Source organism: Aphelocoma coerulescens, chromosome 12 (genome assembly GCF_041296385.1).
Source record: "Aphelocoma coerulescens isolate FSJ_1873_10779 chromosome 12, UR_Acoe_1.0, whole genome shotgun sequence".
Lineage (NCBI taxonomy): Eukaryota > Metazoa > Chordata > Aves > Passeriformes > Corvidae > Aphelocoma > Aphelocoma coerulescens.
This window is the reverse complement of record NC_091026.1, coordinates 17,192,467-17,211,570: the sequence shown is the minus strand read 5'-3', so window position 1 is coordinate 17,211,570 and position 19,104 is coordinate 17,192,467. Positions and strand designations below refer to the sequence as shown.

At 38.9% G+C, this 19,104-nt stretch overlaps 1 long non-coding RNA gene across 6 annotated transcripts in view; it reads right to left on the bottom strand.

Moving 5' to 3' along the window:
- The window catches only part of LOC138117682 (uncharacterized), a 165,817-nt gene that overhangs the window by 82,534 nt on the left and 64,179 nt on the right, over positions 1-19,104 (bottom strand). The window contains exon 4 of one of the 6 annotated variants that reach the window (XR_011154792.1): positions 3,502-3,521. The exons of the other annotated variants lie outside the window; for them this stretch is intronic. This is a non-coding gene — a long non-coding RNA (uncharacterized lncRNA). Of the gene's footprint in view, positions 1-3,501; positions 3,522-19,104 lie in introns of those variants that run through there. 6 annotated transcript variants of the gene reach the window in all.

Below are 19,104 nucleotides of genomic sequence, written 5' to 3'. Positions count from 1 at the left end.
TCTGTGTATAAATAATACAGGCAGATGTTTCAAAGAGGGATATACATAGCAAAACATTTTATTTGTTGGAGGGTATCAATTCTGTGTACATTACACACTTGTAATTTACGTTACTTTTTTATTTGTAACATCTCTGCACAGCCATATATTAGAGATTTCAAACCAGACTGAACAGTCCTCTTTTTACCCCTATTTTGTTGCATCTTGCCAATTCAATGTTTTATTATGTTTTCTGTCATAATATTACTCTTGTCCTTAGAAAACATGTATTTATTCCCACTTGGAATATCACGTAACTACTGTAAAGCACTGCTAAAAAGATGACTACAAATTCTGTCTGAGAATAGAAAACTTGAACTCTTCTATTATCCAAATATTTTTCAAAGATTCCTCTTTTGTATGCATGTCTGTTGCTGACACACATAATGAGATCATGGGAAAAACCACACAGCTGACCTGAACTTCTGGGTATAGAAGTATAAAACTATGAGATCTAAACCCAGTGCATGACCCCGTGCAGTTTTTGGACTTAAAGAACTAAATGCTATTGTGAGAGGAATGAGAGCCTACATATTTTTTCCTGTAGCATGGCAGAGTTCAGCTGTATTATATTTACAGTTGTCAATAAATGTAACGACATAACATGAAGCATATAGACATCTCTGGTCTCTAGCCTCACCAAGAGAATATCCCGACACCTTCTTGTCACACACAAGGCAGATATTATTTTTATGCACCAAACAGTAGGCAGGATGCAGCAACAGACTGACTCTGTGCTACCACAGTGTGTCTGAGAGGCTGTCAGCACATACTTTGCCTACTTAACGTTGCTCTTTCAAATAATATAAAAATACTTTGGGCTCTGAGTTTCAACCTAGCTCCTGCTATGCCTGACTAGTAAACAGGGAGCCAACGTTTGGTGCAGCATCTGAGAAATACCTTTATATATAGAAAGGGTCCTCTAGGAGATGGAGGTTATGTATCTCAGCTGTTGAGCTCTGCATACAAGACTGGTTATTAAATTTAAGGGAAAATTTAAGATCTCCTAAAGATTATAAACTACCCTTAATTAACCCCCACGGATCCCATCGACACTGGAATGAGCATAGCTAAATGAAAGGCATCACTGTATATAATCTGGAAGCTGTGGAAACCAGAACTTTCGCATATAAGTATATAGGACTAACTCTGTCCTCTGAGACCCAAGGATTATTTTGGTTTTTAGGATTTAGGTGAGCACTTCAGAAGAGCACTAAATTCTGAGGGAAATGCAGAAGTCTGTTACTGCTTTAAAACTAGATTTTTTTCAAACATACGTAGACAGAAAAATCCTTTTCCCCCACAGCACAAGTGCTATTAACTTAGAAAGGAAGCCTTCTCATTATATGAAAAAAATCAAGCACCAAAACTTCTTATAAAGTGCAACAATCTAAGGCATGATTGTTACAGTAAGACAAAAAAAAAGATGTTTTTTTAAAAAATTTTGTTAGTTCTTGAAGATGTTATGATACTTGTGTTCATCTTTCACTTTTTATTTTCCATTAGCTTCCCATTTAACTATAAATAAAGGATGAGTGAATAGTTGGTAACACAGACATGTTACAGCATAATCAAAGTGTTTATTTCTTTTAAAATCTTACCCCTGTATACCTGGCTTTGATTAAATAAATGTCGGAGTGTGAAATAACAAAACATAAATACCCGCCTAAATTATAAGTTATATATTAATTTTAAATCATGGAAAATTCTCCTCAGCCCTGTGTTAGCTGGTCGCTGCACTCAACGTTGGAACATTGTTTATTCTTTACTAACTAATCATCCTTCATGGTCTTTCAAAAGTTCCTGGCATTTCACTAGTTTACACATTGATTGAATACTGTTCCCAGAACTGCTTGTGGCACTGTGCCAAATGCTGTGATAATCAGCTGGAAGATTTATTCCAGTTGAGGAGTGTTATAAACATAAGGATTCATAAGGCTCGGCATCAAAAATGAATACTGATGCTTTCTTTGAGAAGGCTGAAAACTTTCTGTGAGCCTTCAACGAGACACACTAATAGTCTTTGCAGTCTCCTTCAATACACAGGCTTTGATTTGAAAAACATAGTCATTTAACTTGATTTGATTTAAATATTAATAACTATCAGAGGTTTTAACAAATTAAAATATAATTTTACAGTGGCATGTGCAGAGCAAATCGTTCATGAAAAAACCTTAAGGAAATTCACAGATTAACTACTGTGCACAGGATCAGACACATTTGCTGCAACAGGATATATTATTATACTGGGAGATGGGTGGAGAAAGAATACAAAGGAAGCTGAAAAAATTCAAAGGGAAGCAGCTGGCAGGTAAATGCACTGAGCCAGAAAGAAATAATAAGGAGAGAGGCAGTGAGTGGAAACGGAAAGGATAGTAATTTCTTAAATAAAGCAACAAGAGGTAGAGAGAAATGTAAGCTACAGATGAGAACCCTGAATAAAATACAGAATAGCAAACATTCCCAGTTAGAAAGAGGGAATTGCAGTTTGTCTACTGGCCTAACTGTAACAGTAAATTAATATTACAGAGACTGAAAAGGTGATACTGAGAGACTATCAGATTAATTAAGAGCCAATGAAACCACAGAGCGTGGCTGACTGGCATGTCCAAATTCTACAAGGCTAAGAAGTGCTTACACAGAAATTAAAAGTAGTAAAATGGATGAAGCAACTTCATTGCTTTGTATGGCTGCTGCATCAGTGAAATGATGCTGGTATCAGCTTAGGGCACTGTAAATATCAAAGCTGAGATACTCAAAACTTGCAGTTGTGGGTGTCCAACTTGATGCATCTGAGAGGTGCCTTATGGTCTTCCAAATTTGTTTGCCAAATATAGAAATTACATTTCTCAGTGCATGCACTCATGCTAAACTACTCCTTGCTGATCAGTTCCTCAACACCATCTTCAAAACTCATTTGAGCTACTCTTGAGCACTGAGGTGTCCCCCTGCACCTTATAAAAACACTGCCTCTTGCACATGTGCTCACAGTCCCCCACACACCCAACACTCAAATCACTGTGCACTGAATTAAACCTCCAAGAAGTCATCAAGGCCTGCTGCACTACAGGCATCTCTCTATGAAATATGGCAAATGCCATAGATTGAACTCCACAAATATTATGCTTCTTTTAGGAAAAAAAAAAATGGCACAGAGAAGTTTTCTGGAACTTATTTATGCCTTGTCTTTTTTACAAGCAACAATTAAGTATTTCAGAGATTGGTAGAATGGAGATGTCACTAATATCTAAAGCTACCAAAAGCATTATGACAACATAATCTTGACTTCCAAAACTCTCAGTATATTGTACATCTCCCCTTGGATGAGACCAAGGTACAATATTAATGGCGAAAGGGAACAAGGGAACTTGTGGTTTCCTCTGTGTTGCATGAAAGATTTTCAGTCAACAAGGCAGTTTTGGGCAGTCAGTGGCTCTTTACAGCAATGCTGGAGCCAGGGATCAGGTGTTTGGTGCTTGTTCCTGTGGACAAAGATGATGTTTTCTCACAATAACAGAAGTAAACATTTTAAAAGCTGCCAAAATATCACTCAGCAGTAGGAAAAACAGTAAATACTCAATAGAGGATCTCAGTATTTTAATGAGTGCATATTTTGAATCATTTGAAGAAATAAGACATAAGCAAAGACTTGCATGTTCTGACAGGGAATGTCTAGATGTTTGCAGCAAGAAGAGAAATTGAAGAGGGAATGAGGAGATGTGAATTATGATGTTTATAAGAAAATAGTTTCTTGGCAATGTTTCATCTCCTTTCTAACATGATTGCTGTTAGAATGAATTAGTGTTTTGCTTTTCAAAATAGAAAAAAACATTTTTAACAACAAAAACAAAGTCTCCCCAGTCCATTTTGCAAAAGAGGTTTGATGCAGACCTCTTACTGACCAGTCCTGAGCCATGAGATTCTTATGACAAAGCCTCTTACGAGAGCAGGAAATGCCAATCAAGAATCCACTCCTAAACAGTGACTTAAAGGATAAAGAAATAGTGATAACATGTCTGATTTTCCTAAGAACCTAAAATTGTGATTTTGGGGATTTTCTCAGATGCCAGAGGGAGGTTTCTTGGTAGAATTTAAGAGTGAGAACATGAGCCAGACAGCAGCAGTGTGCTGTTGACAGCATGGCCCTCTGAAAGTACCCTAAATACCACTAATACAGAGACAAGTACTGAGGATGAGTGAGTGAAAACCGGTCCCTCTCCATTGGAGTCCCCATAAATAGGCCAGAAAACAGGAGCAAGATTTGTCAAAGAGAATTATGCTTGACCATTGTCTTTGTGCTGCACTGATGAGGACGACTCTCGTTTGAAAGCCCCTTAGGCGTACAAATGTGCTCCAAAACATGGAAGAGAAAAAGCTGCACTGTTTCTCATGGAAAAATGAGATTCTTCTTGGAATCTCGTGGGTATTCCCCATCCTCTTTGAGGTGTGGATCCCAGAATAAAGTGTGTTGCTCTGTTTGTGGTCTTGACACTGCACATGAGTCAAGACCTCTACTTTTCTATCATTTCATATTCCTCTCTTTCTACTTTGCATTGCTGCTTTTTTCTCCACAGTCTTTGGCACAGTTTATGGAGAATACTGCTGAAGACAGAACATGGATGAGGTACTCTGGATGTGGAGCCAGTTGGGGAGGAAGGGGAAATGTCTATGACTCCAGTCAGCACTCAGTTTTAGGTTTAAAATATTGATTATACCAAGGAGAGAGGAACTGTCAATGTCAACAAGATTGTTCAGCAAACGAGATGTCCAGAAGGGAACAACGCAAACAGATCTATGACTTTTGATGCCAGGAAAGGGTTTTCAGATTCTATTTGCTTATACTACATACCAAGATAATTCTGCTGGGCTAGTGAACAGTGCATTTATTATTGTTATTCAGTGCTTTGTTAGGAAACAGTTCAGAAACTATTTGAAGATTCTTAACAAACATTCACAGGTCATTATACTTGAAGATGACAGATATTTTTAAAATACTCTTTACTTGCACCATAGTAAATTTGGCATGCCAGGGTTAACAATATGCCCTTAGTTTAAAAGGTAAGGTGGGATAAAGCTGCCTGTGAAGAATGTACCACACATAAAATAAAAACAGTACTCCTGTTCTTCCTCTGCAACTGGAATTGAAGGTAGTTGAAATAGTTATCAGCTTCATAAAATCAGATTTCCCCCCCCCCCTTATCAGACAGTTTAATACAGATTGTAGAAAGGCTTTCTTGCTATCATTTACAAATTCATGAAATACGACATTCTAAATTAAAGACTAAGACTGGCCTGCTTCTAAATGAGAGATTGCAAATAGCCATCACGATGGCTCCCAGCACATAGGTAATGCTGTAGGGGGTGGCTCCTTGACCCTTATTCCATCATGCAGCACATTGTGACCTCAGAACTTAATTTTGCCTCTTCTGCAGCTGGAAAGGTCAGTGTTTTTACTTCTCAACCCTCCCTTCTTCTCCACACTTATGCAGATATTGACACAGAAGGGGAACATTCTGATTTCTGTGTTTTTATCAGTCTTTTGCCCAATTTATTTTTTGGACAAAATAGCACATATATACTAAAAGGGAGTCTGATGAGAAAAGACAAGTTCATATTTAGATAAAAGTCGAGGGAATTTTTGGTTTTGTCTTAAACATATCAAGGCTATTTGGCAGGTATTCTTGATGTCTGAACAGTAACTGTTCCTGTTCCAAAAGCAGCCCTGACAGGATGAAATAGGCTGTTATTTAGCTATCTATAGTCAAAGTATAGATTAGTGAAAATTTTTGCTTGGCAGCATTTTAAAAAAGAGGAGCTGGGACCTCCGTCAAAACTAAATCCACAACGATGCAGAGGACAATGCTGGTCATATCTGAAAGGTGCTGTCCTTCCCCTCTACTCATACTCCTGTATTTTCCAAGCTGACATTTATCTAAATAATCTTGCCCATGCACCGAGAGCAGCAGTTTCCACAGGAGGTGAAGGACATGTATTGCTGAGAGCAATCATGAGTTGCTCCCCTACAAGGGCTGTGCATCTGACAATCAATCCATAAACATGGGAGAGTGAGAGCAAAAGAGACCCTTTAAGTTATTTCCCCACATTTCAAATCTACTTGACAACAAATATGAAAGTCAACTGTAATTTTAATCATCCAGTAATGTTTTATGTTAGCCAATTACAGGGCTCCAAGAGATTAGCTGAATGTTTCATGTCTGAAAAATATGTGACTGGGACTAATTCACTGGACCCTTCTCTAACCTGAGGTAGGTATAAATGAGTAGAGCTTCACTAAAATCAATCGAGCTGTATCCAGTTATACTGTCACAGAAATTGGTGCTTTAGACTTAGGATAATTTTCCTAATAAAAATAAATTTTAACCAGTGGATTTTTTTTGACTCATACTTGTAATCTAATATTTCAGGCAATATACAGACCTACTAAATCATCCGCTTTCCCTGCATGCATTCCAGATGAGCTTTGCTTTTTACATCCCTACCTACTAGAAAGAATGCTCATGAAACAACCCATAATTCAATTATAAGTACCTCCAGGAACCTTCTAATTATATGTTAGGCAGGTCAGAAATGAAATAGCCATGCTACCCTTTAGTCTTGGATAACAGACTTGAAACGGTGAAAAGAAAAGTTCATCTGTTCATTAAGAGGCCAATTGTAATACAGTTAAGGGCTCCAGCGAGCTGTTTTGTTGAGATCTGAATATCCGTGAAACAAGCCCCTCCAAAGCTGGAAGTTTAGCCAGCCTTTGCTTTTCAGCAAAGAATGGGGAGTTGCTCTGGAGAGTAGGTACTGTTCATTAGTCATTTGCTTTCTCTTACACTAAATTTGGTTGTAGGAGTTCAGGGGACCGGAATAAAAAACAGCTACAGGTACTTAAAGGTGCTATTCTTTTCTTGGAGATTTCTGCACTTGGTCTTAATTAAATCTCCCATAGGATTGCAGGGCTTTAAAAAAAAATTAATACAAAACAAGAACGTGTCCATCAGGCAGGTTTTTCTAAGCTCTGACAGCTCTAAATGCAGGCAGCTGCAATACAAGCTTGTCCTCAAATCCTTGACAATGACCTCAACCTCAGGGTGAAAGATAATGTAGTTGCTATGCTCATTCTGTGTGGAGTGTCTACTGATCAGAGGCTTGTGGCAAAATATGTATATTTTTTTCTTATGATATAGACTATTGTTCACTGGCAACTCAAGTGATACCACAACATTATCTCTGTGACAGTTTATTTTTTCATTTTTAAATAGGAAGGAATGGCACAAATTCAAGCAGACTTCTACTTCAAAAGCTATAGAGAAATGACTTTGTAATGCCTTCCAAATTAACCCCTCCACAGCCACAAGGCTGAAGGTGAAAAGAAAAATTAAGCAAACAAACAGTCTAATCCCAGGTACTTTATAAGGGGCTTCAGAGACACCTATACCAACAAAAGGAAGATTTCCCAGTAGAGTGGCTCCTGTTACATTTAACAAGGTATCATTTGGGAGCAGTATCCTCCAGTGGTGAAAAGTGTCACTTAACTGATTTCATTGGAGTAATGACAATTTACATCCTAAATCTTCCTTGAAGTGAGAATCTGCCTTCAGTATTTAAAGGCAGATAAATTTTGAGCTGAGAATTGAGCCAGCCATATAGGAACACTGTAGGAACCATAAATGACAAAGGAAAATTCCTACAGTAAGACTTCAATATTAACATTTTTTTAAATTAGTTCTTGATTATCATTCATATTTCAATAATGTATTAAATACATTTAGGAGCAGCTATGGGAATATATTCTGATTTAATCTGGGGGTGCAGTTGCCCCAGAGCTGAGGAGGGGATGGATGGTTTCGGCTCGGCATGGGGGCAGCAGCAGTGCCTGTGCTCCACAAGGACAGAACATATGGAAATCTGAGCTGCTAAATATCAAAGTCTTTGTCGCTCAAGTGCAAACTGCAATTTCTGTCAGTGTATAACCTGGCTGGATTTTGAAGGTTTTCACAATAAAAGGCATGTTATGACATAAAGGCTGTCCCCTCACCAACCTTCAAGTCCCTGTTCTGAAGCCTGGGCAGAGCAGACCTGTTCAAAAAGAGCAGCATGATTGCACTACTTGCAAATATTTCTCACAGGAGCATACAAAAATAGTAATTTCAAGTGACACTTCTTAAGCACGGTATTTCTCACAAAGAGGAAAACCTTTTTTCAAAGGCATTCTGAACAAAAATAGGAAGAGACGTGGATAGCGCAGAATGCACTTAGACTACACATACCTTTTGGTGGGTGTGCACTCTGAACATGTCTCTTCTTATTCAAAGAGCTGGGATTTTTTACATTACATTAGTCAGCTAAGAAGTTAAGGGGGAAAAAATCGTTTTCATGTGGGAGCCAAAACTAAATAATTTAATGCTTAAACGAAAACAAAAAAGTTTCTTCTGGATTTATTAAAATATTTTACCATAGAAGGGTTTGATTTGAATATGAGATTCTTTAAAAATATTAACATGAAAATAAGCTAAATTTGACCTTGAAAAAATATGTAATTTTTTAAATGAAATACACAGGAAATATTTTTGTATGTCAAAAACTAAGATGTTATTAAAATGGCCAAAAATCACTTAGCAATTTTGACTCAGATGTGCATAGAGATTTAATTGGTTTTTTACAGCTTAATATTTTTTCCAAAATCAATCCAACCTGCCTTTAATACTGGTGGGATTATGAGAAACCATCATTTTATCATAATTTTTGAGCTGATTTCACAAACCAATGCCAACCTAGAAAATACTTCATCATATACAATATGATAGCAATAACTTGAGCTTTATTTTACATATAATAAGTATTCAAAGATGTGGTTGTTTCTTTTCTTTTCTTAGGAGAAGCTGGTGGCAGAGACACAGTTTGTGTTTACACAGGGAAAATTTGTGTAAAACCATTCAGTTTTTTAAAAAAATGGTCCAATAACAAGAGTTAGTGTGTAATATTAACTATATTTATCTGTTCCCTTCTCTTGGTTATCATCACTACTGAAAGAAAAGACTGGCCTTCAAACACAAAGGGAAAAAACTGGAGATAAAGTCCTGGCCTTCATTCATTTTCTGCCTGTGTTTATTTCAGGTGAACAACATCAGACAGATCCATAATCCTCATCTGTGGGATATGAACCATAGATTAAAATAATCCTGCAGAAATCTATAGCTCCTCTTTTGTCAAGTGCCTCATGCTTTTTCATGCCATTTTTCCACTTCAAGTGTGTGTTTCTGCTTTTTTCCAAAATGCTATTTACTTGTGATTGCTATTTGGTCCATTTTAATGATGTTTTTAGAATATGTCTCACTCGATCCTGCCAAAATATTTCACTGCTCCATTAAATTCTCTTCCAAATATTTCAAGAGTTTAGTTTTTAGTTTTATGATTCTTTTTTCCTATTAACTTTAAATCCCACAGTAAAATAGGAGGAAAAATAGAATAGAAAAAAAAAAATACCAACTAGAAAGGTATATGGAGAACGTGTTAACATGATATTGTCAGACATTTATAAACTTCTTCCAATGAACTTTGAATTACCCTGATCCTTTCATATTTTCCAGTTAACATACATACATCTGCTCTGCCATGTAATCAACTGATTGTTACACAAGCATTTGCTGAAGCTATGACAAACCCAGATTTATGAGGTCAAGCAGTTCAAACTTAATCCATTCAATAGCTGCAATTTATCGTCTGATGATAATTGTATACACAAACATTGTAATGATTTAGATGACATAGTGTAAAGATGAAATCCGTTTATTTTAAAAGGGTTTCTAACCCCTAAAACATGTTGCCATGAACACCTTTCTAGGTCCGCTTTTAACAACATCGTTATTATTGTTTTATTGATCAGGATTTTATTACTGATTTGACACTTATATTTCACACTAATCGAAAAAGGTGTCATTCTTCTGCACATATAAGACCGTAATTAATTATATCATTATTGTGTTTTCAATTCCTTCCATTTAAAGGGGCCCAGAAAAGAGTGCTTAATTTATCATACATGTATTATAAGGAATATGTAAACCTCTTAAACAGACAGAGAGCATGATCCTTTTGGAGATGATGGGATATGACACAGGCACTATATTTATAGATTCTTACCTCTATAGTGACCTGATTTTAGAGTGACAACTATTGCGGAATGGGAGAGTAAATTAACAGCTTCGAAAGCTTGAGTATCTAAAACAATTACTATTCATTACTTTTGTAACACTTATTAGTGGCCATTCTATAATGCTTTCAACAGATAAGGAAACAACCTGCAGAGAATTATGTGGCAGAAGACCAGTGTTATGTATATCATATGTGTAATTTTGTATGTGCATTTATATATTTTCAGTTCACAGATTTAGGAAACAATTGCTACAAATGGGCAGCAGCTGCATTCATCTATTTCTTCTAAACATAAAACATGTTAGTGACTGTAAATTTCAGAGACACTCTAAAACAAGTATCTAAATGTGAAATTTAAATTGATCTTTGGTTTACTGCCATTGATTTTGTCAATTTTCTAAATGTAACTGTTCACCACTGGGAACAGAAACCTGTATATATATCAGCAAAATTTATGCTTTCAACCAACATAAACTTCACAGGAGGAATGACAGTCCTTGCTGCATAAAATAAAATGCATGTGAAATGAAGGATTTTCTTCTCTAATTAGATACTGTATATTTTTTCAACATCATGTTAGTAAATTTGCCACATAAATTTAAATGCTATTAGCAATATTGCCTGCTCATATTCAGTTCAATTTCCTTACTACAGATTTCCACAAGTAATTTGTGATAACAGTACTAACCCATATGATTAATTCACATGTACAAAAACCATTATGGGTACTCATAGAGAAATACCTCTAAAGTGTTTCATAAAAATGTCAACATAAGCATAGCCTAAACTAGCTGATACTTGCATAACTCTAATATTACTTATTGTTTTCACAACTAAAATGCAGTAGATTTATACTTCATACTGTGGTACCCCCTTAGCCCATGAATCCCCAAACACTATTCCAGTGTGCAAATTCCACCTGCAAGACCGGGTTGTTAAAACTGATGTAAGAGAAGATATCCCACATTTTTCAGGCTGCTTCTCTGAGTGACAAGTGTGGGATTTTGCTCACTGGTGAAGCTGAAACACAGTTTCAGTTAGCATTAGGAACCCGCCCTCACCCAACCCAGCGTGATCACTTGGGGAGAACATCACAATTGTCGCAGAATGGGATCCCAAGTGCATTTATTTCCTCAGGAGTCAAACCAAACTGCTTGCAAACTTGCATCACGGACATCAAATATGTGGTGTGGGAAGCAGGCATACAACCTACTTTAAAACACTAAGTGAAATAAAATCAATGGCTGAGCTCATTTTGTGCTAATAGTCTTCAAATGCCTTCATTGTTTCACTGTTCTTAAGCAACACTCAAGACAGGCACATGCATAAGGCTTTATATTATCAACCTCAGAAAAGGAACTATTTTGCTGGTATGATGTCTGATAAGGTATTAGTACACAAAAACATTTGCTTAAAAGATTACATCACTTATCTTACTATTGTAATTCACTGGGTGGTGAAAAGATTCCCCTCATATTAATCTATCTGCTACATAACCACGTGCAGTCAGTTCAGAGAAAGCATATTTGGTTTCCTTGAAAAGTGATTTTTAAACAGCATTATGAGCCTTACTTTGTTTTAAGAGCATTATGAGCCAACCTGTAAAATGAACATGATGATGGAGCAAAGCACCAGCTACACTTTCTGCTGTCCATAGGCACAGGACGACTGAACCCCCAAGGATGAGGCAGCAGCCAGGGACACTGCTCATCATTGCTGCACCTCCAAACTGCTCCAGGGACACTGACCCAGCACCTCACCTGGGGAGCCAGCAATGCTCCCCTCTGGAGCTTCACTTGGAGGCACACCAGTTCCTCCTGAGGATGGAGCAGCACGTGTTCATGCCCTAAAAATGCGAGACAAGGTGAGGGGATGGTGGTGTTGCCTCCTGCTCTGGAGATGACACTTGAGAAGTATCTCCAGTACTGCCCAGGTGTGACCTGTCCCACATGGCCCTCGACACTCCCAGCCAGCACACCAAGGATCTGACAGGCTGCAGGGGAGGATGGCTGGGGTGCAGTTCCCCCAGGCAGAGAAGACATTTCCTGGGTGTAGCTCATTAGCACGGAAGGGTTTTGCCAGTGCCGGCTTGTGCCATGACTCACTGCTCTGCTCTCCTGCAAACCAAAGCACTGACTCTGTAAAATGATTTGCAAACAAATGCTCACAGGTAGGATGATAAATCCAATGCAATTCCAAACTATACTTAGCAAAGAAAGACTTTTCTATGTCACAGACAGTGCTTGACCTGTCCTTGTGGCATTCACCCAGGAGCACACATGGAAATTTTGGGGTCCATCATGTTTAGGTCAGCTCTTGGTATCTGCAGAGGCAAAACTGGCTCTTCACAGCACCCAGCTTTCTGCATTAGGCAGAAGGGAGTAGGATTTTTAGGTTATACTGCTTTGAACTCCTACTTCCATCACCTGTAAGTACTTGAGTCCATTACTGGAAGAAACTAGCAGATTTCTCCGATTGTGGTGCTTTTCCCACTTCTGGCCATGCAAGGGCAAGCAGCCCAGCTCCCTCCAGCCCAGCCTTTGAGTGAGGGTTGCATTGAAAACAGATTTTTTTATTTTTTAATTGCTTTCAAAATTCTCAAAGTAGAAACTGCCTTACAGGGCAACGGGGTACAAAATGTTCCTCTGGTCCTTTGAAAGGGCAGGGGAGAGTCTCCCAGATAAAGACACTTGTGCTTGGACAGATGGACAGACACCCTCATTACCTCTGACTCCTCCTGGGTGGGCCACTGCCACCTCCTCTGCACTTCTGGATATGCACATTTCCCTGGAACACAAACCCAGCCACTCCTGTGTTTTACAGGGCAGCTGCAAGGGCCCGTCTGGCTGGAGGTCTGTGCTTCAGAAGGGACGGTTACAATGCAGCCAGAAGATAAACAAGCTTTAATATCTTGTTTTTGCTACTGAACTCCTGTTATCAGCAGTGACTGACATTTGGTGGGAGCTCTCGTTTTCGTACACTCAAGTGCTATTGTGCATTTTCTGATAAGAAACCTCAGTAACAGAAGTGTGCATCTGTGCGTGATAGAAAAACCTTCTTTCATAGAAGTCTGACTGAATTCCCACTTTCACCAGTGCTACAGCAGCTTAGGAGCTCCTTCCAGTTTGCACTGGAAAATGGGAGGACCAGAGTCACACAGTGTCTAAAAAGAAGTCAGTTGAAGAATCTGGCAGAAACATTAGAGATAAAGTTTTCATTTTGCCAAAGCAAAATGAATTTTTTTACTTATTTTCTAAAGATAAATGTATCTGTTTGGATACAATCTCTTCTCACCTGCTCTGCAGCAGATGTGGTCACCTTTGGCTTTGAAAGCACCACACTCATCCTAGCAGCAAAGTTCTGTTTTTCCAGTTTTAAATATATATAACAAATCCCTCCACTCTGAGTAAGCGCGAGGCCATGGGACCATGGTCATCATTTCTGCAGCAGCAGAACCAAGGTGGGAATAAAATCTTCAGTGGAAAGAGCCTGCACCCCACCTGTTTTCTTTTATTTCACCCTCCAACATTTTCAGGAACTTCTTTAGTGAAGTTTTTCTATCTAAGTACTGTCTCACTACCCAGATCCTGCATTGCTGAGGATATTTTCATCTCCCCTACCCTGAGCATTGTTGTGGGCACTTAGGGAGAGCATCACACATCTATCACCAAAGTATCAGCCCAGATAATGCCACAAGGCATCCTGGAGCTTCAGCAGCCTGAAGAAAAGCAGTTAAGAGGTTTTCTTTCCGCCAGCTTGCTTTGTTGAGGCAGTGGTGAAGGTCTCATCCCTGGGTGCAGAGTCTGTTCAGAAACTGGGTGCTGTAGTGACAGCCCAGGCAAAGGGGGAGGGATGCAGAGCTACCCTGAGCTACCAAGGGGTGTTCTGCCTGGTGTCACACAGCCAGAAGGTATTCCTGGTCCCTGTGCTGCGGCACTGCCTCACTGCTCTCACTGGGCAGGCCAGAATGGATGAAGAATTTGAGGTGGCAGCAAGCTGAGTCATTCCTGATACGTGCCAGGGCAGGCAGGGTGCTGAGCTCAGCTTTCTGTTGTTCTCAGGTACAAGTCACAGCTGCTTGGCCCCTTTTTTCCATCCTCTCCTCCCTAGAGGGTTGTTTGAGGGAGGGAGTTTGAGCTGTGCTTACCTGGAATTTGTGTTAGCAGAAGGGAAAATGCCACCTACTTATATTTCAAAGCAGGCTGAAAGAACATCCTTTCCCTGTTTTTGTGGGTTTTTTTTCTTTTCATTGCTGATTGCCTGGTGGTACTGGCTGAGAGAAAAATCAAAACACCATTACTGATTCATCAAACATTCAAGGTTTGCTTGTGTTTGGTAGCAATCTGGAGATGGAATGAGATGCAACCTGGTGACAAAGGGAACATACACCCTACCACATCCCAGGCACAGGGCACGCTGCTCCCCCCCAACAGCAGGAATTGGAAAAGCACCAGGTGGAGTTTAACAAATGTTACCATTTTACTAGAAAGTTCCATATGCTCTACACACAGATTTCCCATGTCAATGAGGATTGGAGCCCTTAGTGCTGCAAACAGGAATGAAATAGAGCCCACAGCGTCGCAGCCACCTGTTGTGCAGCTCTCCATGGTGAAGTGACCTTCACTTGTCTGAAGAGAGACCAAAATGCTCTCAAGCTACTTTACAAAACACACCAGTGACCATGTCATTGGCCACAGGTGAGCAAACAAGGAGAATTTAGAAACATCCAACAATTCCCTCAAAGTTTGGCTCTGATGAGAGAAGAATCCTTTGCTCACATGAAGGATGTCACATCTGCATGGGGAACAGTCGCCCAGAGAACACAACTGAGCTCCTTGGCTCATATTCAATGGAAAATCTTTGGACTTCAAACACTTCAGCCATCAGAAGTGGATGCCTCTGAGATAAATCTAGTTCCCTTTTCATTTTGTTTCATCTTTTGAAGCACATTTGAATAGTTCAATTTTACAGCAGTCAGGGAGGAGTGCTAGGACAGGGCCATGCTTGCTATCTCCATGTCTTCAGATATATTTTAGGGGCAATGGGAATTTTAGGAAGGAATTCATAAACTGTATGAAAAGAAAGGCTTATGGGCTTTTCAGTCACTGTGTTTATTAAAATATGCTTTGTTATCTTCACACATGGTAGAAGCTTTATAAATTATTCGTATGGATTCCTTGTTTCAATGACTGAGAAGCCCTAAAGTTAGATGACACTTTCATTGCTGCTTTCTCTGGGTAAGTAGCAACAATATCTCTGCTTCTTAGGAAGATGAATATTTCCATATTTTCCCCAAACCAACCACTGTAGATATGAAGACAACACCAGAATTTCTCTTTGTTTTTTCAAAATGTGTTCAGAGAGCAACCCACCAAAATACACCAATACACCAAAGTGCAAGGGAACTACTGTTGAAAGATGGTGAATGGAACTGTTCAAAATACCCAGAAAATAAGTTATTTAACATGCTAAATTATTTCCTGTAGGTGGTTGTGCTCTGCCTGCATGGAGTCTGCTCAGGCTATAGAGGAAGACACAGAAAAAATTGACACATCCTTGCCTTTCTGACTCAGAAGACATGTCAAAGGTCTATTATTGACTAATAATGACTAAACTGGCATCTTGCAACATTTCTTGGACTTGAGGACTATCTGCTCTGCTCCTGAGCCAGCCATGGAAGATGGAACATCTTGGGACATCCAGGGATTATTAGGAAAACTGTCGGTGCTTTACTTCTTGCATTGGCACCAGTACAGCCATGCAGAGGGAGAGAGCAGAGAGAAAATAGGGACCTTCCTCCCCTGGGACCACCAATATGTCACACAGAGGTTGGGTTAGGGATGAAAGTGGCATTTCCATCACTGCTGCCAGTGGCACACGTAACCTCTGCAGGACATGGGGACATCTCCACGATCAGAATGACAGAGCATCCAACTTTGGGCTCAAGAATCTTGTCTAATCTTAAGGGATTTGAAAATAAAAGGAAGATGGTTTGGGGCTTGCTTTTCCTTCCAATCTTCCTTAAAATGTGATAAGAAAAACAGCACACACATACAGACACATGGGCTAGGGGTGTCTTTCCCAAACACTTTTTAAATGTTTCTATATCACGGTGACTGTTTGATACTTGTATTGTCTCTTCTAGGAATTCTGGCCATTAAGGAAAAAAATAGAAAGTAAAGTGTTTTGGAGAAAGAACTATGAGTACCTCAGTATCTGTAACAGATTCTAAAGAACTTATCCTGCCAAAAATCAGGTATAAGATTTTGAACATACAAACACAATGGTGGATTTTTAATGCATAGAAAATATTTTCTTCTTAAAGTAATAGGAATAAATTACTTTGTAGTGCATATTATTTAAAAAGGTGTTTGTAAAATGGCTCATATGGATGGTTTTTCATCAGTTTGCAACAGGACATTAGTAAAGCTAAACTTATTTTTTCAGAAACTTGCAAAGCAACAGTAAATTTAAACTATAAGTTATTCTCAATGCACTATGGAGTGCCTCACCACCGGACAGGGCTGGCAGATGCATGTGTACATTGGATGATTTTGAGAGATAAAAGCACGTTTGGGGGTTTGGTTTGAGGCATACTTTCCACAGGATGAGATGTCTGATACCCATTATTTGTTTTGCTCTTGCCAAGTTAGAGAAGTTTCACACACAATAACAAATGTTTAATCTGTTAAAAACATTTACTTAATATTAGCAATACAGAGTGCTACTGAAGGCTGATTCTAATGCAAAAATACTATGATATTTCCTATAAGACTTAATATAAGTTTCATTAGGCTCTTTACACAAAAATATATAATTAAGAAAGTTATTTAGCTAATCATCTCTACATGAGTATCACTAATGTAGAATTTTGTTCAGGTCCAATATACACCAGGACCAGAGCAGGTCAGGTCTTAGTTGAATCCTGTGGCTTTCCATTGCAAAACTGGTCACTGAAACCATGCATGGACAGTCCAGTATTCAATGGCATCAACCTAATGGTATCTGTCACAGCCTTTCCTGTCATGACATATAAGGATCCACTGAGCAACCTCAAATTACAGGATGGTGGGGCTGTGGTGGGGTGTTTTTTGTGTTTTTTTTTAGTGGTTGGTTCGGTTTTTATTCAGATTTTTATCAACTAGCTGTCTTTTTAAAAACTTACCTATAGATTTTATAGGGTATATTTATCCAAGTTGTTATGGCAATGGTACATTAGAAATCAAATGAAGTATTTGTTGGCATGACAAAATTAATTGTTGCCTAGGGTCTGGAACAAACAACAATAGAGATAACATGCCACTAATATGGCTTGTTTGAAGTGACAGTACTGTATCAATTAAATTGGGGCTATGGTACACAGCCTGCCTAAGCTATTTAGCTGATGCTTGGGGATGTGAAACTTTACATTCTATGTCAGGGGAAAAAGGATAGACTTACTGTGTTAATGAGGAGCTGGAATTTACCATTTTCTGTAACACACACTCACTTTCTTGTCCAGTGTTTTGTAATCTTGTTTCCTTCCTCAGTTGGGAATATGAACAATATTTCTGTCTGTGCCTCCCATAGAAACAGCATTACAGGTGTCTATTTCTCTTCCAGGTGTATAGTGGACTAAATTAAATTTTGTCTCAACTTAAGATAAGCTTAAGTCACAGTGCTCTAACATCCAGGCATCAAACTCACAGGAAAGGCTGGAGCTGCAGGGTTTCAGGCCATTGCCTAAAGCCCTTTCTTTAGGATTCCTGATCATGTCTCCACTTTGGTAGTGCTTATAATCAAAAATTTGTGGCAAGGTGATCTCCTGACTAAGGGATACAGAATCACTGAAGTTCAACTCTGCAAAGAGGAAACAAAGGCCAGGACAGCCCTCTTTTGGAGGGATTTAGTCGGTGTATTAGCCTCAGCACAGATCTTTGGAAAAGAATTAATTTCATCTGCAGAATAGGACATAAATCTCTCTGTAAGGAACATCACTAACACCACTCACAGATGCTATTGAAGCTTTTAACCCTTCACACTCAACACAGTCAGTGGACAAACTCGAGTCCCAAAACTTGTGAGGTGAATTGTGCTCGTCAGGTGGAGCATCCAGGGTCTGGCAGTGTGAGCCACATCTACAGGAGAGAGCATTTCAGTCCCACTTTCCCTGAGTTTTAACCCTTGGTCCTGTGCAGTAAAGGCATATATGTGACCCATGTACTTGTTCCAGTGTGCTATCTTAGCTGACACTGACAGATGTTGGCATGAGATGGATTTTGATATGAAAACACCAAGGGTCTTATCTGTTGCCCAGAGAAAACAACTTTTACTTGCAAAATGCAATTTTTTTTAATTCGTCTTACCAGAGTGCAGCTGAGCCTTGTGAAGGAATGCACTTTTCAAACCATACACTCAAAACCAGAAATCGGCTGTTAGAAAGACCAGCACACCTAACATAATAGAAAAGATTTTGGCCCACAAATGTAGCCAAGAAACAAAACAAAAGCAAGAGTGGCTGTACACAATTGTATTCCATCCTGTCCTAGAAAAATGCATGTTTCATCTCAATTCTTTTGCATGCAGCCAATTTTTCCATACAGCTGTACTTACAGCATAATGTAGCCACTGAATGCAGCTATGATACCTTATAGGAACCTTTAATAAGACATCCTAACTTTTGTGTCCATCCACCAGGAACGTGCTGCCATGAGATATCATATTTACAATATAAAAGGGGACGTATTTTAGATTTGTCCCAATTAACCTTGTAATGAGATGTATTGGAGTGCTTATTAATGACAGTAATGAGATGCAGACAAGACAATGTATAAAACATCATTGGAATATAAATTGAATTCATATACACAGTTACCTTTATGCACTGGACATGGAGGGAAATTATGAAGAGGCAATTTTGTAGGGAAA